Source organism: Eulemur rufifrons, chromosome 2 (genome assembly GCF_041146395.1).
Source record: "Eulemur rufifrons isolate Redbay chromosome 2, OSU_ERuf_1, whole genome shotgun sequence".
NCBI classification, from domain to species: Eukaryota; Metazoa; Chordata; class Mammalia; order Primates; family Lemuridae; genus Eulemur; species Eulemur rufifrons.
The window spans coordinates 88,131,681-88,156,160 of NC_090984.1; positions in this window are offsets into that span (position 1 = coordinate 88,131,681).

Consider the following 24,480-nt stretch of genomic DNA (forward strand, 5'->3'; position numbering starts at 1 on the left):
TTTGCTAATTTTAGGATAGAGAGGTGTAAACTTTAATTTATTCTACTCCTTGTGCACTTTAGCTTTTCTTAAAAAAAAAAATTAGTGTCTGTTCATTAGTATTTTGTTTTATAGGATTATTTCTGTTCATGGTTACTCCTATATACATTCCTCTGCCAACCACCTCAGATCCTTTTGGAATAAGACTATGTATGTAAAAATAACTTAAGTGACACTTTTGATTTTATAAGCTTTAAAAAATTTATATTTAATTTTATAATTTCCAACTTCTAGAATAAGCTATTTATGAGACATGCTATTAAGAGGTAGACTGTCAACATCAAAGCTGTTAATATTGCTGGGCTAACATGCCTTAACACCAAGGTAACATGTATTTAAAAGGTTCCTTTGGTTTAAATCCTAAAATAAATTTGCTCTTTGTATTCTTCAGTAGAATCTTGAATAAATATTTTTATTTTCAGAAGATTATTTCAGTATGTTTCTTATCACTTACATATTTCTGCTTTCTTAATTTTTCTTTTTAAATGCTAAACATATATCTTTAGATTTCTTTATTTTTCTATTAAAAACTCAAAAGTTTTTTTTTTTTTTTTTTTTTTTTTTTTTTTTTTTTTTTTTTTTTGAGACAGAGTCTCACTCTGTTGCCCAGGCTAGAGTGAGTGCCGTGGCGTCAGCCTAGCTCACAGCAACCTCAAACTCCTGAGCTCAAGCAATCCTCCTGTCTCAGCCTCCCGAGTAGCTGGGACTACAGGCATGAGCCACCATGCCCGGCTAATTTTTTCTATATATATTTTTAGCTGTCCATATAATTTCTTTTCTATTTTTAGTAGAGATGGGGTCTCGCTCTTGCTCAGGCTGGTCTCGAACTCCTGAGCTCAAACTATCCGCCCACCTCGGCCTCCCAGAGTGCTAGGATTACAGGCGTGAGCCACCACGCCCGGCCTCAAAAGTTTTTTTAAATAGCATTTTTTAGTTCACAGTGAATTACCACCCCCAAACCCAAAATTATTCTAGAGTTGAAACATTTTTGTCTTTTAAAAAATTCCCTGATTCTAGGACATTTCTTTATAGATGAGTAATTTGAACAGTAATAGAGAATAAAATCCTTACTATTTCTGTGATATTACTGAGAAGAAACTCACCGAAGTATTCTTTCATACCATACATCCATATGTGCATCTGTTTACCAAAAATTAAGTACAAAGGACATTGGGCACACAGTGTGGTGTGGGTCCTCAGGCAGGCTGGGCAGCCATGTCAAGATCTGTCATCCCCACTTTTGGTCACCTACCTCTCCTGCAGGACAAGGATTGGCCACAAGAAATTCTGTCTCTTCGTAGTGTAGAATCATCATTTGATCATCAAACATCAGTTGTACATAGTTTTAAAGAGTCTATTAAAAATGCATTAGAGAAAAGCAAACAGAACTGTTATAGTGAGAAATCCCATCATTATAGATCAGAAAATTTCATGAAGCCAGTTTTTTTCTTTGACCCAGCCAGGAGAATAGGAGAGTAGATTCCAAGTTTCAGACTGTCAAATCTTTGAGAGTAATCAGCCTGTGTCTGCATTTTTTTAAGATATTTTTTTCTTCTTGTCCTGAAGTGTTTACCTAGAAACAATAGGAAATATTAGCCAGAGTACAGATGCCCGCTTGTGAGGCCAGTAAATATTGTAAAACTATGTGATGGTCCATTAATTACCAAGGCAGCAAGTGAATCAAAGCTCTTTTTCTGGGTGTTTATAGTGTGAATGGTCACATTTATAAGTTCAGGCATAGTGAGGGATAAGTTACTGATACATCTCTTGAATTCAGGGACCCCTAACCAAGGTTAAAAACCCTCAAGCAAATCAATAGAATCTTCTAACTTCTCCTGGGAGGTCACTCCTACGAGACCTCTGAAGAGACCCAGATGGTGACACTGAACAGGACTGAAAATCTTCAAAGGAGCTGGTAAGAAGTCCCAGGAATAGTTCTCGGTATACATAGAGGTCGCAGATAAAGAACAGGCCTGGTGCTTCTCAATTGATATGATATATATGTAAAGAGTTGAAAGGGTATGTCTTTTTCCCTAAATTATAATATGATAACAGCGATAACTATTTCAGTTGATATTTTGTATGCTGCTTTTCCTGAAAATGGACGTTTTTCTATTAAATATTTTCACAAGGTGTTACATTATACATAAATTTGTAAGTTGTAATATGAGATGGATTTCTACCAACAGGATAGTTGTATGGGATTGCCTGGTAAGCTTGATAAGTATTTTTATTTCCTTTGGTCATATTCCCCAGTAGTTAGTTGAGTTATGAAAATACTATGGACACCTAGGATAATTTTTAAAGGTCATTGATTAGGTTGACTTTTCTCTCTGGATAAAATGCTGTATATAATTCTATATAATTATAACCACCAGCCTGAGTATCTGAGTCTAGAGATATTTGTTGTATGTTATAAAGTATATAGGAGATGTTCAGACCATATACTTGATGGGGTTGTTTGCTAGCATTACACAGAGGTATTCCCATGATTTGAGTGATGCTTTAAGTTAGATATGGGTAACAGGTTCAGCAAAAAGTGGTCAGGTTAGCAGACGAAGCTATGGTCTTTGGTTCTTAAAAACAAGGTAAAGGAAATGTATTTTGTTTCAAAAAAAGGGAGAGGAAAAATGAAAAAAAGAAGAGTCATAGAGAAGGAAAGCAATAGCCTGTGGTTACATATTATAATAACAGAAGGAAGTCAGTCCGTTTGATTGGGCTTAACAAAATGTTCTGTTTTTCTTCCATTGTTTTGGGTGTAATTTGCACTTATGAAGTTGTCTGCTTGATCTGAAGGTCTCAGGTAAACTGTCCCTTGAAGCCGTCAGCTTCTGGAGGCTTTTTGGTTAACCTCACCTTGAGGTCACTCATGGAAGTGGAATTCCATTGGTCTGACTTGAAAGTTCATTTTCATTATGACACAGGAAACTGAGGGGCAGTTGGAGCTGTTGTCAAGAGGACTGGTAATGGCTCCTTCCAGTTATGTTCTATAGCATTTTTGTGTCTGTATCAGTTAGCATATTCTGTAGAACAAACCACTCTAAACTAGGTAGCTTAAAACAACCATTTATTTACTCTTGATTCTGTGGATGAGCAATTTGGGCTGGGCTCCAGTAGGACAGCTTTGCTTTGCTCCACATGATGATAGTTGGTGGCCTCATGCGCATGTCTGGGGTTGCCAACTGTTGGCAGGGCAATGGAGGTAACTGGGTCATGTGTCTCTCATTATCCAATAGGCAAGCCCAAGCTCATTCATGTGATGTTGATCTGAGGGCTCCTGTGAGCAGCAAGAGAGGACAAGTTCCAACACGCAAGCAGTTTTCAAGCCTCTGCTTGTGTCGTGTTGTTAATGCCTTGGTGCCCAAAGCAAGTCACATGTCCAATCCCAGATTTAAACAGTAGAGAATTAGACTCCATCTCTTGATGGGAAGATCCATAAGCCACATGTAAAGAAGCATACATATGTGATGGGAAGAATTTGTGACCATTTTTACAACTTAATACATACTAATTTCTAGTGGACCTGATCACTGAGCTAGAAGTCATATGAAGGTTTAGATGATGTCTCCTTTGGAAAGGTGGCTTGGGCATAAAACAGCGTACTAGATTAGCTGAGTACAGGATCAAGTCAGAGCAGTTAGTTCATGGCTTTGGGCAGGTTGAACATTAGGACATGGAGCAGCTTTGATAGCTGTGTGACAACAGTGTATCCTGTACAGAAAATGCCTTTGTTGTTTTTAAGATAAGAGTCCTCTACAAATAGTAGTAAGTCAGGATTGACTAAGATCTGACCCAGAATTCTTGTGTGTTTAGCTTTTACTTTTTCCTGACATACATAATTCATACAGTAAAGTACTAATCATGTGGAGAGCTCAAGGAATTTTTACATATGTGTATATTATACATATCTGTGTAACTACCTCTCAGATAGGAATAGAACACTTCCTAGCACCCCAGAAGGTTCCTTGGTGCTCCTTTCCTAGTCAGTACACACCTCTCTTCCCTCAGAAGTAACCACCATTCTGACTTCTATCACCATCAGTTGTATTAATATTTATTTTTGAATTTCATGTAGGTGGAATCATACAGTATGAATTCTTTTCTTTCTGGCTTCTTTTGTATGTATAATGTCTGTGAGAGTCATACATGTTTTTGCATATATCAGTAATTTTTTATTGCTGTGTGGCATTTCATTGTATAAATGTACCAAAATTCATTTATTCATTCTACTGTTGATGGACATTTGGTTCACTCTTTGTTATGAATAAAGCTGCTATGAATATTGTACATTTATTTTGGTGGACAGATGGACTGATTTGGGTACATTTCTGGGTAATAGGGTAGGCACGTGTTTAGCTTTAGTAGGAGCTGGACATTCTTAATCACCAAGGTACCACTAAACAGTCATGGATTCCTCTTTCTTTAGAAGAGGGAATAAATAGTGGGATTAAAATTTGCATATTGTTAAATTGTGAAGTGGACAGTAGAAGGATTTCATCATCAGTAAGGCAGCTGACAGAGAAATGCTGAGTGTTGCCTAGAGGTATCAGGGATTGCGCAGCCTGTGGAATACAAAGAGTTAGCGCAGAAGCAAGCCCTAGTCAGCCTGGGGCAGAAGCTTTGACCAGTCAGTCGGCTGCTGCACTGGTGGGCAGGCAGGGGGAGTATGTTGTAGCCACTAGACTAAGAGCTTTGTTCAGACGAACAATACGCTTCTGGTGTGAAGCATCTCTCTGCCCAGTTAACACTCCTGTTTTCTTTCCTGAACAACTAGAGGTTTGGAACAGTTAGAGACATAGAAAATATAAGGTTGCTGAAGAGGCCTTCAGAGAGGGAAGGCTTCTGCCTTTGCATCCCACGTAAGGTTGTTCTGTAATCAAGTTTTAAGAAGCTCTTGTAGGGCAATCCTGAAAATCTTCTCAATTGTCTTTGAGTTTGAGGGCTTGAATAAAATGGAATAGTTTTGTTCTGCAGGATAACAGTGTCTGCTTGCAGACATGGTGTCCAAAATTATGTAGTTTCAAATTTTGTAGTTATTTTGTAATTATGTAGTTATAAATTTTCAAATAGGTAGAATAGAATTAGGTGGTCATAACTTTTCAGTAGAAACTTTATGTCCCTTTTCTGCCAATTTTTATTAAGAAATATTTGAGGTCTTAGAACAGGAGAACACAGTGATAAATTATCTACCTATTGTGTAAGGATGGATCCTCATGGAATAATTGAATCCTTAAGATCATTTATTCAGACATTGAGAAAAATATGAGGGTGAGTCCATAAGTCCTCAAGTCCTATGATTTTTGCACATGAAGCAAGCAAGCACGGATTCTCCTTAATTGCTGGTTACTAAAGAAAGCTGCATGTATGCATATCCACTGCCATAAAATACTCACGGAGCGGATGGAAGACAAGACAGTATTTGGGTAGGAAACACTTGGAATCTAAGAATCATATTTCTCTGGCTCTGAGTTTTTAAACAAATCTGTAGCCTTTCCCATCATGTTTATTAATCAGCAATGGGAACGTTGCAAGGACTGGTACAAGTAGAAGTAGCCCTTGTTCTTAAAAACAACAGAATGGGATTGGTTCCTGAGATCTCTTCAAGTTTGAGTAAGTCTTGGGTAATTTAGACAGGAGTTTACGAGGATCAATCTGAATATTAATAGGGTTAGCATTACTAAGCATAGTCCCTTTGGATGTGGACTTTATTCCTAAGTTATGGTCCTTTTAGGGTTTCAGTGGAATACTCAAACTGTTTACCAGTTTGAGCCCCTCTAAATTGGAGGGATGTGAATCCAAACTCTGTTATTCCAGTATCAGGCAACTGTTGACATCTCTACTCTGCTGTTTCTGGCTTCCAGCCATTGCTTTCCACTTGGTTCCTTGGATTTTCACCCAGCACACATGCAGTTAAGGAATCAGTTAAGGATGTGAGATAGTTTGTATGCAGATATTGGGGATTTCCTTTTTCATAGGATTTCTCTGCTCAATTTTTCAGCCTTTCTAAGAGCCCTGGATGCTTATGCTGACTTCCAAGCCCAGCAAGGCTGCCCCTCCCGTGTGAATGTATCCTTCATGCACGTGGGCATTGGGAAGTGCCCTAGATATTAATAGATGGTGAATCTCACCAAGTATGTCTTCCTCCTTTCAAAGTATAACTATTTTCAGTTTCTGCCTGCTTTTGGTCACTCTCCACTGCCTTAAAACAATTAGTTTTTATTTTTTGTCCAGAGTTCATAATTGTTACTGGCAGGAGGGATAGTCTAGCATAAGATATTTCACCATTATTGGAAGTTGGAATAAAAGCAGCAGTCAAATGGTGAAGGAGAAAGATCACATTTTCATTTTAAAACCTTTTCTCCTTCCTTCTCTTGCTTGCCTTCACCACCAATTTTTTTTTTTTTTTTTGAGGAGAAGGAAAGAAGTTTATTAATTTGCCAGCAAATGAGGAGGTCAGCAGACTCCTGTCTCGAAGTACCAACGTCCTGCCTCTGAGCAGAAGTACAGAGCTTTTTAAGGTTCACCACCAATCTTTCCACCACTGGCCCCAGCCTAAGATGGCCTGGGAACTCAGTAAGAAGAAAGGGGCAGAGTAAGATGTTGGGATGAAGAGGTAGCTCATGAATTTACAAAAGAAAGATGGTCACCTGCTACATGTAAACCTCCTCTCATCAATGAGACCATGAAACACTAAAGGAGTGCTTCCAAATCTGGCTGTGGACCATTTAAAAACTAAGATGCACAGGCCCCGCTCCCTACCCACCAGCAGCTGGTGGAAGGGCCCAGGCTATTCTGATGGTTAGCTGGGATGGGGAACCGTTCCTAGAGGACGAGGCCTCACACGCTTCTTGAATGAACAAGTGAATGAATGCATGTGCACAACTGGCAATGGTGAGATCATTCACACAAGGTAAAATTGCCTCCACTTTCACAGGCTGGTTCTCATGTATGCTGAGCTGCTGAGGACGCGTCCGAGAGCTGTGGAAAGTGTCAGCAAAAGTGAGTTTTGACATTGATATATGAAGCCTTGCTTCATGGGAAATAGTTCAGAAACAGCCAGGAAGTCTGAAGTCCATTGAGAATGTGTTAAATGTGAGGTGCCCTGTTAGGTTTCTCAATCCCTCAACAGTCTTGAAATTTGTTTGTCATTGTTCCAGTTTATATGCTCCTGAAAAGGGCCTTTTATTGTCCTGCATCTGTCATTTAAAGATATCCCTAACTCAGGAAACATACCTTACTTATCTTTAGAAGTGTTTTGCTTGGATCGAAAAGCAGCTGAATTCAAATGCTTTATGATGACTGAAAAATAACACCCAGAGGTACAGTTCTAAAGTGACTTTGAAATCCTCCCTTTTTAATAAGAATCTTTCTCCTTGGGGAGGATAATTTTTTTAAGAGGCAATAATCCAATTCTTGGCATTAACCTAAGACTCTTTTGTCATTAAATATTGTAAACAAAGCTCTTGCTTATGAGATGAACATATGTCAAGTTTCAGGGACTTTAAACTTCCCAATAAGAAAAGATGTCCTTCACAATGGATTGATAGCCTCATTCTGTGACTGCACTGAAGGCCTTTGGGTCAGGGAGACCATCCACAGAAGGACTTACCAGGGGGTGACAGGATGTGGTTTCTACTTTCCAAGTGCTACAGATGACAAGTTGTCCCCTAATAGATTTCTAGAAGGTACATCATTATATCTTCACTTTCACTGCATGTTTATTCTAGTAACATTAATCAACAAAGAGAAAGTGTGTATATTGTGATTTATCTCTTCTGAAGCACAATCAACAAACCATGGTTTTGTCTTTAGTTGGTTCTCCTTTTCCTTGCTACACATTCACATCTGGATTTTCTCCTTTAGAATATAGCTTTCTGTTAAACAGCAACGATCATTTTAAAGAAAAAATGAATAACACCTAGCACAAGATCATATTCCTTTAGTACACAAAAGTTTTTTTGATATTTATTAGTGATAATAGCAATAATCATATGCACCAAGTTATAGCCTTGTGAAATCATGGATTATATAAGTAGAGCTAGAATTGGCCTTTCTTTGCCACCTATTTTTCTAATAGAAGAACAAGATAAGAGAAATGTCTACTTGGAAACATTATTAACATATTTTCTTCTTTTATGTTAGAATTTTCTAAAGTTTTTGCTCATCGTTATTGTTTTATTTAATTATTCACGTAGGATGAGAGTTAGTTAAGAAATAGAGAAGAGTGAGGTTGAAATGTGTGTTGAGCAACTGAAGAATTTTAAATGGATACTTTAAACTCAAATTGCATTGTTCCTTTTCACATCTATAGGAACACAAAGTTTCATGAAAGGGCCCCTAAATCCCCTGTTTTTGTGGGATTCTTCCTTAATTCCACTTTTTTCCCCCATTTCTCCCTTAGAATGCTAAATATCCTTCTCTGGAGACTAAATTAGGTGCATCTTGAATTCATTTCTTAGAACATAAGAAATCTTTCTCTTCCCCATAAGCTGTCAGTACCATTTATATTTTAAATGAAAGGCAACCCTTTTCCTGAAGGAGGGACTCCAACTTTCTTGGGGATTATCTAAACAATGTCACGTGTCCCCTTTTCTCTGTTCCATCTTCACATGAGAAAGCATAAATCATGTAACCCAAAAAATAAACACAATTGACACGTTATTTCTCTTTCTGTAGAGACATCAGTTCTTTAATGTTTTATTTCTTGTAAGCAGGCCTACTTTAGAGGACTGAAATCCTAATGTATACACAATGATATTCCGTAAGTAAGAAAGAAAACTCTAATGGAACTGTATGTTAGGGAAATTTAATATAACATGACTGCATGAATACCTCTTGTTGTTTTGCTTCTCTCATCCCGTTTGGCTATAAAAACCAGAAAGCATTCCTGCTAAAAGGAAAAGAACAGCTAGCTAAGAGGAAAAATCTAACCGTGAAGTGCTGGCAATGCTTGGTGCCAAGAACCTGAGACTCTTTCAAGCACGATGTTTTATTGTTAAGGTTTTATAAGAAGTTAACTTTAACCTATTAAGAAAAGGGTGATTTGGAAATAAGGGAAAAGGAGCAATTTTGCCCTGTCCATTCTTCTCTAGTATAAACAAGGTAGGCGGCTAATGCTTTCTTGGCATAACATGAAACTCCGAACTAACAAAAGAGGTGCAATTAAAGCTCACCTGGCCTCAGAGGTCTTCTTTCCATAAAAGTTAAACTGTAATGGCTGGCACTCCGTGGCCAAGACTGGCCCAGGATATTGGCCAGGACTTTTAATTGGTACAGAGTAGTTCAAAATAAAAGTCTTCAAACCGAGTGGAGGGAGCCTGAGAGAGGAACAGCTGAGGGAGCCTCTTTAAGTGTGTTTCAGGGGCACGCCCTGTGTACAAGGGTCTGCTTGTCCCAACGTTTGATTTGTGAGCTTCTTAAGGCAACTCAAGGGTATCTTTTGGAGTCTGCTTGAGAAAAGCCAAGAAAGTAAATTTGTTCCCAAAGAAAATGGGTTTTGCTGTGATTGTATCTCGTTTTCTTTGGTCCAGGTGAATTCCCAACATTCAGCCCACAGGGTACAGGGAGTGTAGCAAGGCATTCTGGGACTCAGGTTTGGTATGGCAGGTGCACCAGTAACAGCTAGGAAGGCCCAGGTTCATACTGTGGAGTAAATGAATCTGTCTGTCACAGGTAGATAAAATAAACTCTTTTTCCCGGTCCAAGACCCAGGGTGGGTGGTAAGTATGCCTCCATTCCAAAGTAAAGTGCTAAACCACTAATAGAGGGCCCACAAAGGGGACAGCAATGACCTGAAGCCCAACACTCACCTCAAAGACAGAAAAGGCTGAGGCTGGATAGTAGAGAGATTTACTTGGGAGCTGGTTGGTTTGGGGTGGTGGCAAGTTTGATGGGGCCCAGTGCCAGGAGCCGCAAGGAGACCACTTTGAGAGCTCATGTCCCGGGAGTTTGGGGACCCACTGGACTGTTGCCTCAGGAATCTAAAGGTGAGAAGCTGTGGCTGTTCTCCGGTCACAGCAGGATAGAGACAGTGAGCGCTATTATGCTGCTTGGGAAGTCACCACACATCCCACCCGGGGCAAACGGAAGGTGCAAGGATAGATGAGTATTTTTCCTGGACCAGAAGTGGGCAATGTGAGGGAGAGTCCTACTAAAGACATTCAAGATCAGCCCATGAGGACTGCCTAGAGGAGTGACAGGAATCCAACCAGGGGTTGGACAAATAAATTCCCTGGGGCTGAGGGAAGAAATCATCTGCAGGCAAATGCATTACTCATGTTAGGAGAATTGTGGTCTCATGTTCCCACCATGATCTCTGAAGAACTCAAAAATGGACCCAAGAAAAGTGGTCAGCTTTAATCATTCACCCAATTTAGGGGGCATCAGCTTAAAGTATCTATCCAGCCAGAGGAAATCAATCCCAGATGAAACTGATGTTGATCAAGTAAGATCTTTCATGGCCCTTTCCTTTTACCCTCCCCCACCTGACGACCTTTTGTGAGCCAGAGGCAGCCTAGTGAGTCAGGGAGAGAAGTCGGAGAAGCAAAGAAACTGCGAAGGATCTTCCCCACTGCACATCTTCCTGCTGCAGAACCCTGATCTCTAAACCGGGAGAAGTTTCTACTTTAAATGCTGTTCAGATTCTCACTATTATGTAAGACTGGGCATTTCAGTTTTTGTGATTTTGTGTGTGTGTGTGTGTGTGTGTGTGTGTGTGTGGTTATAAGTGATTGGAGGACTCTTTGTTAACTAGGAATGAATGGATAGCTATGGGGCTTTCGTATATTATGATTTTACTTATCTAAGAATTAATATAATAATGATGTCATTATGATATTACTTACCATCTAAAAGTGAGTGGATAAGCTATGCACTTGAGATTTCATCCATGGGTCAAGGAACAATTAGGCTCAGACAGCGGGCTTGAACGAGCGGTGGGTTGAACAAGAAGAAAATTGTTTTCTGATTGTAGCGCCCTGTAAGTCAGTTCTGCTCAATGTACCAGAGAGAAAGGAGAAATTACTTTGGAAAAGATGTTTAGTGTCTGTCTTCCCACACCTGACAGATATTTTCTGCTCCTGAGATGCATTTGGGTAAATAAATGATCAAATAAGTGATTTCTGGAGCAGCTGAAAATGTAATTAGAGAATTTAACACACATGAAAATGAAAGGAAACTGAAGTGAAGCCTCGTCAAGATTCACAGACTGTTTGATAAATGTTGCCTTGCCCAGGATGGAGTTATGTTTCGTAGAGATCATCCTACCAGTGGGTAAGAATCTAGGAGTAAAAATTACTATGACTATCTTTATACAATAGAAGAGACATATGTGGAGCTATTGAGGGCAGACACACTGTGACTTTAATAAAGTCTCATTTTAAACATTCCCCAACACTTCATGAGATCACTTGTAGTTTTTTTTTTTTTTAATGATGTGTTAAGTTCTAAAATATTCAGTTAGCAACCTGTTTCTGAAGTAGGTTTCCTTAGAATATGACAAGGTAATCAGTTCAGAATAATGGCACTCTGTTGCTGAGTGGAGCTATCCAAGGTTAGGTAGAACATCTGTTCTTGAAGAATGTAAACTGGTAAAATAAATTGTAAATAAGGATAAGGTCGTTCATGCAGGAGGAAGGAGACTAAAAAACTCTGCAAAGCTTTTGAAAAGCGTCATTTCCCAGTGGTCTAGGGAGTCCCTTTAAGGAAATGGTGATGAGTACAAAAGCTATAGGATGTCTGGTAATTAATATTTTATTTGTTTTTATTTGACTAACATTTGCTCATCCACTCTGCTTCACGAGAGCAGGGACCCCTCTCCTTATCTATCAGATTTAAAATGCTGCCCAAGTCTATAATCATTCCATCTCTTTTCTTTCTTTTTTCTTCATTATCAAAAGTATTTCCCTGAAAAGAATATTGTCTTCTCTCTCCCTCTCTCTCACTCATCAACAACTCCCCCATCTGGTCACCTACACTTCCCACATTGTCAACTTCTGTCTCAGGGCGTAGAGAGTGGTGTGCGTAGACAACACGCAGACATGCCACAGAATGAATGAGGTCAGGAAATACTGGCCCTCTCAAGCTTTGGAGGTACAGCATCTTCTTAAGCACAGGGAACCCCTAGAATCTCTGAGCAAATACAGAAGTGATAAGTGGGCTCTAGTGATTTTTGGTTGATAAATTTTTACTGGTATGCACATACTTCAAATTGCAAACAAATGTAAGCATCCTTACTCTTTTAGTCTGTTTTCTGTAGCTTATTACAGAATACCTGAAAAGGCATAATTTAAAAAGAAAAGGAATTTGTTTCTTTCAATTATGGAGACTGAGAGGTCCAAGGTCGAGGGGCCTTGGTCAGAGCCTTCTTGCTGATGGGAACCCTCTGCTGACTCCTGAGGTGGCAAAGGGTATCACATGGTGAGAGGGCTGAGTGTGCCAGCTCAGGTCTCATTTCCTCTTCTTATAAAACTACAAGTTCTACTCCCACAACAACCCATTTAATCCATTAACCCTTTAATCCATTAATCCATGAATGGATTAATCCATTCATGAGGGCAGAGCCCTCATGATCCAGTCATCTCTTAAAACCCCACCTCTCAATACTACCACATTGGGGGTTAACTTTCAACTTGAGTTTTAGTGGGGACATTCAAAGCATAGCACTTACATTGTACCAGGGCTGACTGGCACATTTGAGAAAATAAGATGCAGAGATGAGTGCCAGCATTTGGTCTTTATTCTGGGCCCCTTCTCCTTCTTGCCAGTGCTGCCAACTCTGCCAGGCTACCTGCCACTGAAAAAAAAGGTAAACAGACTTTTTTAAAGGCAGAAATAGTCAATAAGAAGACAGTATTCACAAAGAAAGAGAGCATGCACATCTAGATCCTGTTTCTTGTTCTGATGGCCATGAATTGCCATTCTACTACTTCCTTCATCAGAGTTTGCTTTTTAGCAACTTTATATTCGTCAACTATCCCTCCAACAAGTGATATCAAACTATTTTTCAAAAGTGAAATACTTCTGATTTTATATTTTTGTTCTTATGGTTAGCAACTGAACTAGAAGGCCAGGACAGGCCTTCCTCCTCAAAATGGCTTATAGGGGACTGGCCTTTCTTTCTTCAGAGAGACACCTAGTTAAGAGATCTTTTAACAGTTGTTCATCCTAACACACACTTTAGAAAGTTCAAGTAACTTGTGCACACACACATAGACACAGACACACACCAGTTTTACTAAGGGGAAGGCAGCTTTAAAGCAAAGGCAATGAGATCTTTTCATTCCTTCCAGACTGTGGTCCAAGGTGAATACATTAAATGTAGAGGTTGGGATTTACCTAATGGTTTTCAGAAGCCAATCCCACAGCTTTGATTAATGCTGCCTCATAACGCCAATGATGTGTTCCCCAGTAAATCATCAGAACATTTTCCCTTTGGTAATATATTAAAGCCATACATTACAGGCTACTGTGGCTCAGGTGATATATTGCTTGGGGGAAAAAACACACCCAACTGCCCAAAGGCCATGTTGTGTGCACTTGAGTAGAATTAAGCCTGGCTACTTTTCTGTGGAAACTGTTTGCAGCATTGAGAGTGCTCAGAGAACTTTTGTTTTTTCTCCACCGCCACCAATGAAATACTTCTAACATTTACATGATTTCTTTGTTCCAAAGGACCAAAACTCTGCTCATGTGCAAATGCACATGAATAATGTTGAACACAGGGTAAAAGCATGGATTTTGGAGTCACACCTGACTTTGAATGCCAGCTCTCTCACTTGAGGGGCTATGTGGTCATAAATAAGTAGTTATTCAGACTTTTGGTGAACTGGGAAGCCTGTGTGTGTGTGTGTGTGTGTGTGTGTAAGAGAGAGAAAGAGAGAGATCTTCCTTGCACGGTCACAGAAAAGATGTGCTGAGATTGAGCATGTAAGGTGGATAACCTAGTCCTTGGCACCCAGGGAGTCAATAAGTGGTAGCTAGTTACAAAATGTTCCAACGAGAGCCTCCTGACCAACATTGCTATCCCTAACTTGGACTCTTCCCATAACAATTTCTTTATTTTGAGCTGCTTTGAGTGACTGGGTTTATATAGGAGTCAGAGTCGATGAGCCACATAATGTCCTCCCATTTGGAAATCATGAGGCAGAGTTGCAAGGTGGTGCTAAGTAGCTGGCCCAGCAGGCTTTGCCCTCCTCAAGCCAGCCTCCTTGCCTGTCAGTAACGACCAGCCTAATGATGTGATGTAAGCACAGAATGCCCTATGGAGCAGCGTGGACATGGTCCCAGGGGGACAGGAAGAACTGATCGTACTGGTTTTTGTCCTTGTGTTTTTGGCTCTCAGTGCTGGAGGTGAAAGAAAAACATGAAACTGGAGAGATAGCCCTTTCAACCAAATTTAGCTAAAATAATTTAGTTTCAAGAGTCTCAGATAATTTCTGTCAAATGTTGGTACCAACTGAGGTTCCACGGGTCTGATCTCTCAATCAGCAAAACCCATGGTTACATTTTAAAAATTTCCCCACTTGGATTGTTTTAGAAATCTACCTATGCCCCCTGTGAATGATTTGTGGGGGAAAATCATATTTATTGCACATATAACACAAATAAGGAATTTTTCTACAGTTTCACTAGCCTGACACATCCACTGTTTCACTTTTCTAAAATCCTCTCCAAGCTTTATGCTGTACGTATATAATTTTATATAATCACACTATTGCATAGGTATAATATTAATTTAGATTGATTGCATTGGATTAGAAAAATATGAATATATATATTCTGTAAAAATTCCAAACAGGAGTCTATAGAGCTAAAAGTGAAAGTCTCCTTTACCTTACCCCAATCAGTTTTTTGTTATAATTCTGGTTTTTTTTTAAAAAATGAGATCATCTATAAGTGTTGTCTGTGACTTCCTTTTATTCACTTAATACATCTTAGAACTTTACATGTCAGTACCTAGACCAAATGTTACAGTCTGCCTTTTTTCACGTAATATTTTTATACATATTTCTTCCTATTGCCACATATTTTATTATTAGCTTTTTGCAGAATGGTGTGAATGAGATTGAGACCGAGGTGGCTTATTTAGGGGATGTGAAACAATCTATCCACAAAAGGCATTATCCCAAATGCACAGTGCTTATTTGATGGTGAGTTGTTTGGGGAATCATAGAATGGTTCCAGTGGAAAGGGAGCCAGGCTGTTCCCATTTTACAGATGAGGCAACTGAAGCCCTTCCCCACTTTCTCCTGAATGGAAACACCAGAAGTAGAGCATTTTGTAAGTCTGAGGATGAAGACCACATGTAAGAAGGGGCCTGGGTCCCTCGTGACAACATTGAGCAGTTGTGTCAGCTCTGGGTTGCCTACATCTGGACTGCTTATTACATGAGAAAAATAACCATCTTTTAGTTTAGTCACCATAACAGGGTTTCTATTGCATGCAGCCAAACACACTTCCGGTACAGCTATGTTCACTCATTCATTTGTTCACTCACCAAACATTTTAGTTCTAGTCGTGTGCCTGCAATGCACAGACTATGCTCATAATGATAATAGTTAGCATTTGTGCAGCACTTACTACATACAATGCCTGTGCCATGAACTTTATATGTCTTCTCATTTAGTACTTACAACAAGTATTTTCCTAATTTTATAGACAAAGAAACTGAAACCCAGAGAGATGAAGTAACACGCTCAACAGCACCTGTATATTAAGCTCCAGAGCCTCACTAACACTTAACTTCAAGAAATTGCAACCCATTTATCCTTTATTGCTGCGGTCCCCAACCCCCCAGCCGAGGACAGTTATGACTGGGCCGCACATCACCCCCTGAGCTCCGCTGCCCCATGCCCCCGTCTGTGGAAAAATTGTCTTCTGTGAAACCGGTCCCTGATGCCAAAAAGGTTAGGGACTACTGCTTCTCTGCTTTAGGGAATAGGAATGCAAACGATTTTTTTTCTTTGATTTTCTTTTTCTTGAGAAAGATCAAATAGCACTTTACAACCACACTGTGAAGTAGGCATAATTATTCCCATTTTCAAATGAGATGCAGAGAGATCAAGTGACTTCAATGCGATTCATTCAGTTTGACAAACATTTATTGGGCACTGTGTTCTGGATACTTTGTTAGGTACTGAGGCTACACAGCCAAATGAGGCAAGGCCTGGCTGTAGTGAAAGCTGCAGCAAAGGCAAGACTTTTCTGGAATTATAGCAGTTGCAAAAGTTGTGCTTTCTCCGGCTGGCATCAATTACTGGCTTTCTGTCAGCAGAATATTCCAGATGGGCTGGTTTCTATAAAATCTCTCGGGAGAATCCCAGGGTTTAGGTTCTGGGGCAAGGAAAGAGAGGAAATTGGCAAAAGAGACTGCTTCAAAAGGCTGTTTTTCAGTCTTCCCAAATCAGGTACCAAATAATGAACTGTCACAGAACACTTTCTATTTGTTAATTGTTCAGTTTTCCCAAGCACAGAGAGGAGAGTGAGAGAACGGCAACCTTTGCCACATGATTGGAGGCAGATTTGTTTACCAGATCAAAGCCTGTGGGTAATGGAAACTTTAGAGGAGGAGGGGGAGCCACGGAGAGGGGCCTACAGCGTCTACTTAGCTGAATGCATTATTTTGTATATTCCGGAGCTTCAACTGCACCACTTTGAAATGCCAGCTCTCTTTCGAGTTAGTTGCAGGGGAGTTAGTTGCAGGGGGGTACCGGGTTGGTGGAATGGCTCCGGGATTCTAAGAATGTTTATAGAATGAAGCTACTGGATCTGGATTGTGTTCCTTTTGTCTACTATAGACATCTCCTCTTTCTTAAGGGGAAAGTGACAAGTTCTCAATTCCTCTAACGTGTGTGTAGCTAATTTTGAAATGATTAACATTTCCTGGTGATCAGCTTTCTGAAGGGCTCTCTGTGTGTCTAATAATTTCTAAGGAAATATGGAATCTATACTACGATGATTTTACTGGAAGCCAAAAGAAATACTTCAACACAATCATAAATGTAGAGCAAAAAGGAGGGAAAGCAGCAGATATTGACATCCTCATCATCTCCAAGGGAGGAAGCTGAGTGAGAAGGGGGCCAGGAGGACTTTAAGTGTATTGTTTGAATTTTTCTTTATAATGAGTCAACTAATGTGTTACTTCTACAACTGAATTTTTTTTCTAGAAAGAAAAAAATGCTATACATAATACATATTAAAAGTGATTCTTAAATTCAGTTATTTCAAATTATGGGGTTCTCATTAATCTTTTAAAAGAGCAACTCAGCATAATGCCATGTCTTGAAAACAAATGTTTTAAATGACAAGATAGTCTGGGATTAGAATTCCCTCATACTGCAGAGGTTGTTTGCACTGGGAATGGACAGATAATACTTTGCAAACAGAGGCTGAATGGTTTGTGATTGCCAAACGCCCAAAGGACTAGCAGCCCCCAATACGTGTGCAGTACTGTTATTAATATATCTTTCATCTTTCTCCTGTTTTGCAAACGTTAACTGGTTCACCCTCAAGAGTGGTATGAATAGGTTCTTGCTGAAGTTGGAATCTGAAGTGTATATAGAGGTGAAGGGAATCTTTTTTCGCTGTAATTTTTGTGTGGGTTGATTTAGCATTTGATGGAATAGTGAGGGCCTGGAAGACAAGAGTTCTGTTTAATCACCAGCAGAAGGTCCTTTATGTTTTATGTCTAGGGTCTCTGCCTCTAGGTCATGCCTGGGGCATGGACATCTTTTGCGAGGCTGGGAGTCCTTCTGTGGGAAATCCTTTTCTTCTCAGGCCTACTGGGGTTTCCCTTTCTACATGAGAACTGTAACTTCATTTAACTTTCTCTGTTTTTCCTGGAAACCTGACAACTGTGTTACTAGGTATAGTAACTTATATCAAAAATGACTCTTCACTGGTAAATTGTGTCCCAGTTGTGGACTGGGAGAACTGAGAGGAAGCCATAGCTTTGGGCTTACCCAAGAGCAGTGACTCCTCTCCTTGAGGAGACCCTGGCAGCTATCTTGTGGGCCGTTACAAGACATATTGGCTCCCGAGGGGCATGAGGTTGCCTCGCAGGAAGGATATCACATGCACTTGTTGTGGTTTCATTTTCTTGCACCAGAACCCTGGGAAGCCAAAGAGACCGCTGGTGGCTGTGTGGTTTGCTACATAGACTGCTCCCGTGGAAAACAAATGCTGATGCTTCCTTGCTAGCAAACAGGATTTCCCGGCTTATATCCTGATACCAAGTGTGGTTGACTGTAGTCTTGTACATCTAAATATTTACTTGAGTCTTGTACATCTAAATATTTAGTTGGGTGTAAAAAGCTTCTCGGGTGGTTTTGCAAATCCAATCTGTAGTCATTTCCTGAGAAATGTGCCTCCCAGGGGGTTGCTGGGGAGCCAAGCACCAGGCCCTTCTGTTCTTGTAGGATCCATAAGTCTCTCTCCTTCCTGGTCTGCAGGGGATCTCTTCTTCTGAATCTCCTCTTGAAGCCTTTTTAATATTCCCATTTTCCTTCCTGCTCCTAACATGATCTCTTTGGTGAGCATAGTTCTTTAATAAGACTACAAGAGCCATTGCCTTCAAGTGTCTTTGCCTTCTGCCCTGCAAAAACTGACAGGAGAAGGAAATACTAAAGTTACCTGTTGAGAAAGGTGGGAAGTAGGGAACAGAAAATAAAATTCAAATTAATATATGAAAAAGTCATGCTGTCATGCTTATTAATATTAATAACAAAATCCCTTTCTATTATGTAGGGCTTGGTTCTTTGCAGAGTTTTCACAATCAGCCTCTCATTTCAGCCTAATAGTACCTTGTAATGGAAGTGGGCAGTGGTGTGGTAAACACTGGGAAGGAAGAGGGAAGCCCTGATTTGTAATGTTAGCCTATTTCTGTGGTGTAAATGTTCCCACCATGGACAATTTCAAACTACCAATGATTTAACAACTCTGAATTTCTAGATATTTAACCATTGGCTCAGGGGAGCTGGTATGAGCAGACTCTAGCACATCCTTGGAAGCAGGACATGTGTAATCATTCTGCTTTGAAGATAAGCAAAGTGAAGCTGAGAAATTTTATTCAAGATCACAGAGCTACTGAGAAGCAAAGCTAGTTACTTGAATCCATGTCTGCTATTGCATGCTTTTTCTTGCTTAAGTCTGTCCTTCATGCTATGTGGAATAATAAAAAACTGAATCCATTAACCACCAAGAAGAAGTGCCTAAAACTCCCTTCTAATGTCTGGTTTATCATCATCTTCCTTTTCTCCTCTTTCCCTTATAAGAAAAGTTTCTCTCCATGTGCAGAATCCTGTCCCCTCCCCACCCATCTGGGGCCTCATTCCACCATAAACTCCTCTCTTTTGCGTCTTGGAATCATCCCTCTCCCCGAGCAACTACTCTCTAACCTGTGACTCCCTTTGCAATTTCTCTAATCCAGGACTGACTTCCTGCCTCTGACTTGTTTACCATTGACTTCCAGTCACCATGCTTTTTGGCAACGTCAAACCACATGCTACCTCTGTGTCAGTACTTTTCACTCCTGCCTCAGGTCACTCTCATCTGATTTGTAGCCCCCACCAAAGGCCCCAATTCTGCCCTCTCAAGCGTCATCAGTGTCCTCCTCATGGCGAGATCCACGCCGTATCCCAATCTTTCTCTAGTTTATTCTTTCTTTTGCGCCTGACATCCTGATAACATCCTTCTCAGAATGCATTTCTCACTTGGTTTTCCTGCTTGGTCAGACTCTGTGGGTTCTTATCATGTCCTTAGGAGTGCTCTTCCTCTTAGGAAAGGAACACTTGTGAGCATCCAGACAGAGCCTGAGCTGATGCTTGACTACTCAGTTGTTGACTCTGTCACCCTCTCTTCCATTTCTCTCTACTGTTACATCAAACGTGACACTTGGCGGAGCTGACCTGACTGCCTTTGAAACATTGTCATCACAGCCATTTTAATTTATCTATCCTGTGACTCTGTGAAGAAGCTGCCACCTTGCAGCATGCACCAGGTATCACGAGACAGGGACACATCTAGAGGTGGGCTCTGTTGGTAAAGGTCCACAACAGGTAGACCTGACCAACCTGGCACCGTGGCTTGTATCTTTTGAGTCTCCTGACCCCTGACTTTACTATTCTGATACGTTTCTGTTGACTAATTTAGGTGTCCACAGATTAGCCTGCTAGAAAGAGTATAGACTTTGTATTGAGAAGAATCTGGACCTGAATTCTGTTTCTGTTACTTCCTAGCACAGTGGCTTTGAGGATGACATGTAACCCTTTTAATTCTGTGTTGTCATCTGAAAAATCTTTCATATCCTGTTTGCAAGGAGACTATGGGCTGTGAGATACTGTATGACAAGGGTCTAACATGGCTGTCACTCGACAAATGGCAGCTGTTGTCATTATCGTTGGTTTTTTGCCTTTCTTTCCAGGTTTGTCTTTGGCACCTCTCCACAGCCAGTAGTTCTCAATCCTGGCCATTGACATTCTGACCAATTTGGGTAACACCCCTCCTGCAGGGCCTGTTCTAGGATGCTCTTATCTGGAACACCTGTCCCGCAGATGGCATTCCTATGCAGACCCCAGCCTTTTGCTCTCTGACCTCTACTCTATTCCCCAAGTGAAGAAAGCATTTTTCACTTTGTTTTAGCCTCATGGCTTTGCCAGTCTCCTAGATCCTCTTTTCACTGGTTTGGGACCTAATGGGGCTACCTTTTGGCTTGGAATTTCTAAGTCATTTAATGTCAATTTGGAATGCTCTCCTTTTAAGTGATATTTATATGTGGGCATGTGTATATTTATCCAAGTTGGTTCCCTTTTCCCTGGAATGTTTATTGGCTTTTTGAGATCTGCGAAAAACTATCACTTCTTGGTTTAGAAAGAATTGCCTCTTCTGAGTTCCAAACAAGTAAGTTTCTGGAAGCCAATTATGTTTTGCTCAAAGAACATTTTTGTGTTAGTTTGTTTAAAAACACATTTCCCAATGCTGAGTATTGAAAAGATAGTTGCACAGTAACTTCGATTTGGGGAACAAACCAACAAGTGTAGAATTTCTGCCCTTACTCTGATACTATCTGAAGTTTTATTTGTTCATTTGTTTATATAGTAGACCCTTGAATTACAGGTTTGAACTGTGAGGATTCATCTTATGCGAGGATTTTTTTCAACCAAATGCGCTTCTAAAATACAGTATGCAAGGGATTCAAAACCTGCATATACCTAGGGCTAACTTTTCCTGCCTTTGGGTTCTGCAGGGCTGATTGCAGGACTTGAGTATTCATAGGTTTGGGTATAGGTGGGGGTCCTAGAGCCAATCTTCTGCATATACCGCGGGACGACTGTACTTCTATTCAGGACTATAAAAATTGTGACAGTGTTTCAAGTCTGATCATTATCGTGTATTTCTGAAAGGACTAAAGAGTTTTAAAATCTTTTTATTATTATTTTAAGAATAATCTATACTCAAAATCAAACTGTACAGAATCTTTAAGCTATGACATCATTAGCAGTTATATAGCCTTCCAGATGATTTTTGTGCATATATTAACAAATGTACATGTGAAAATATATGTGTGTGTGTAAATTCACATACTTACTGTTCTTCAATTTGCTTTTCTCACTGGCAATGGACTGTCATTTCTGTGTCAGTAAATAAAATTTTAATCAACTGTATAATAAGGCCATTGAACAGAGGTACAATTATTAATAAGTCAATTCATTCTCATTCCTTCCAACCAGAGAATTCTGGTTCTTAAAGGATTTCACTACATAGTACCTACTTATTTAAATAAGCAACTCTTCCTGCCTGAAAATTCATCAATAAATAATTTATTAGCAACAAGGGGTCACCACAAACCTTAAGTGGAAGGATTTGTGTATCTAAGTGGAAACAGTGTGACAGAGTGGAGAAGCACTGCACTAAACACAAAAGATCTTGAGCTCTAGATTCCTTCTGTTAGGCAAATCATCCATGTCTTTGTGCTTCAGCAACTTCTTTAAGATGAGGGTAATAACATCTGCCTTCCTAAATCAAAAGTTCTTGTGAGAGTTACATAAGGTAAGATACATGCATACACTTTGAAACTATCAAGTTCTGCAAATGTGTTATTGACAATGCCAGTGAATTTGAGCAACTGGGAATAAGTTGGCAGCTTGTACTATTGTGGAGATCTCTAATTATACTGGGTGTAGGAGATTCAGTGGCTGTAAATTCTTTGTTATTTTTCCCATCACGATGTCTAATTCCATTCACCTTGAATTTTTTTAAACTATTTTTTTAAATTTCAGCATATTACAGGGGTACAAATAGTTAGGTTACATATATTGCCGTTGCCCCACCTGAATCAGAGCTTCAAGTACTTCACTTTGAATTTTTTTTTTTTTTTTTTTTTTTGAGATAGTGTCTTGCTCTGTCGCCCAGGCTGAGTACAGTGACGTTATCATAGCTCACTGCAACCTTCAACTCCTGGACTGAAAAAAGCGATCCTCCCACCTCAGCCTCCTGAGTAGCCTCTAGCTAGATGTACAGGCACATGCCACCACACCCAGCTAATTTTTAAATTTCTTATGGAGATGAGTCTTGCTCTGTTGCCGAGGCTGGTCTTGAACTCTTGGCCTTAAGGGATCCTCCTGCCTCAGCCTCCCAAACTATTAGAATTACAGGTATGAGCCACTGCCTGGCCACCTTGGATTTTGACCAATAGAATGCAACAGAGGTGATGTTCTTGGACTCCCAAAGCTAGGTCATAAGAAGCCTTATAGTTTTCTGCTTCAGTCTCTTGAAAAACTTATTCTAGGTGAATTCAACCAACATGTGAAAAGACCAAGTACTCTGAGATCACCAGGCTGTGAGGAAGCCTAAGCTAGCCATGGAGAAAGATACCTGTCCAATCCCAGCTCTTCCAACCTTCCCAGGTTGGGTTCCAGACATGTGCATTAGGAAGCCATCTTGGATAGAGCATCTGTAGCAGATGTGACATTGTGACATATGTCACACACGTATCAGGCAAAGTATTTGTACCCAATATACATAAGGAACTCTTATAACTCAATAAGACAAAATCTAATTAAAAATGGCAAAATATTTGAACAGTTTACAAAAAAAGACATATTCATGGCCAATGAAAGCATAAAAAAATGCTCAACATCATTAGTCATCAGAGAAATACAAATTAAAACCACAAAGACATACCACTTCACACTCATTTGATTAGTTAAAATTATACTGAACAATCATACCAATGCTGGCAAAGGCAGAGAACTCCCATACCCTACTGGTGGAAACGTAAAATGATACAATGACTTTGGCAGTTTGTTAAAAAATTAAACATACACCTACCATAGGAACCAGACATTTCACTCCTAGGCATTTACTCAAGAGACATGAAAACATATGTTCATATGAAAACTTGCCCATAAATATTCATAGCAGCTTTCTTATAATATACAAAAACTGAGAAAACTCCAATGTCCATCAACAGATGAATGGATAAACAACTGTGATATGGCCATGCAGTGGGAGGCCGCTCAACAATGGGTAGGAATGAACTATTGGTACATACAATGCCATGGTTGGATCTCAGTATAATTGTGCTGAGTGAAAGAAGCCAGTGGAAAAGAGCACATATTGTTTGACTTTATTTATATAAAAATTCCAGAGAATGCAAACTAATCTAAGGTGATAGAAAAATGGGTCAGTGGTTGCCTGGAGACAGGGTGGAGGACGGACGGATTGCCAAGGGGCACAGGAAACTTTTAGAGGTAATTGAAATTTTTATCTTTATTTTAGCCATGGTTCCACAGTGTGTATATGTGGCAGGCAAAATCTAAGGTGACTCCACTTATCTCTGCCTCCTGGTGTTCACTTCTTTGTGTAATCCTGTTTCCTTGAGTATGGGTGGGAACTGTGGCTTGCTTCTAATCAACATAATATAGCAAAAGTGATTGGCTGTCACTCCTGTAACTACATTCCATTATTTAAAACCGCTTCTTAGCAGCCTGCATTTAGAGACTTTCCTTGCATGTTTGATGAAATGGCCGTTGGAGAAGCCCAGATGGTAAGGAATTAAGGGTGGCCTCTAAAACCTGAGGGTGTCCTCCAGCCAACAGTTAGAAAGAAGTTGGGGCCTTCAATCATATAATATTAATACATCCACAAGGAAATGAATTCTGCCAACCACTTGAATGAGCTTGAAAGTGTATTCTTCAATCAAGCCACCAGATGAGAACACAGGCCAGCAGATGTCTTGATTGCAGCCTTGTGAGACTCTGAGCAGAAGCCTCAGTCAAGCTGTGCCTGGACTCCTGACCCACAAAACTGTGAAGTGAGATGATAAATATATGTTGTTTTAAGACACTAAGTTTGTGGTAAATTGTTATAACTGTGGCAATAGAAAATTAATACAATACACATATCAAAACCTACCAAATTGCATACTTTAAATACGTGTAGATT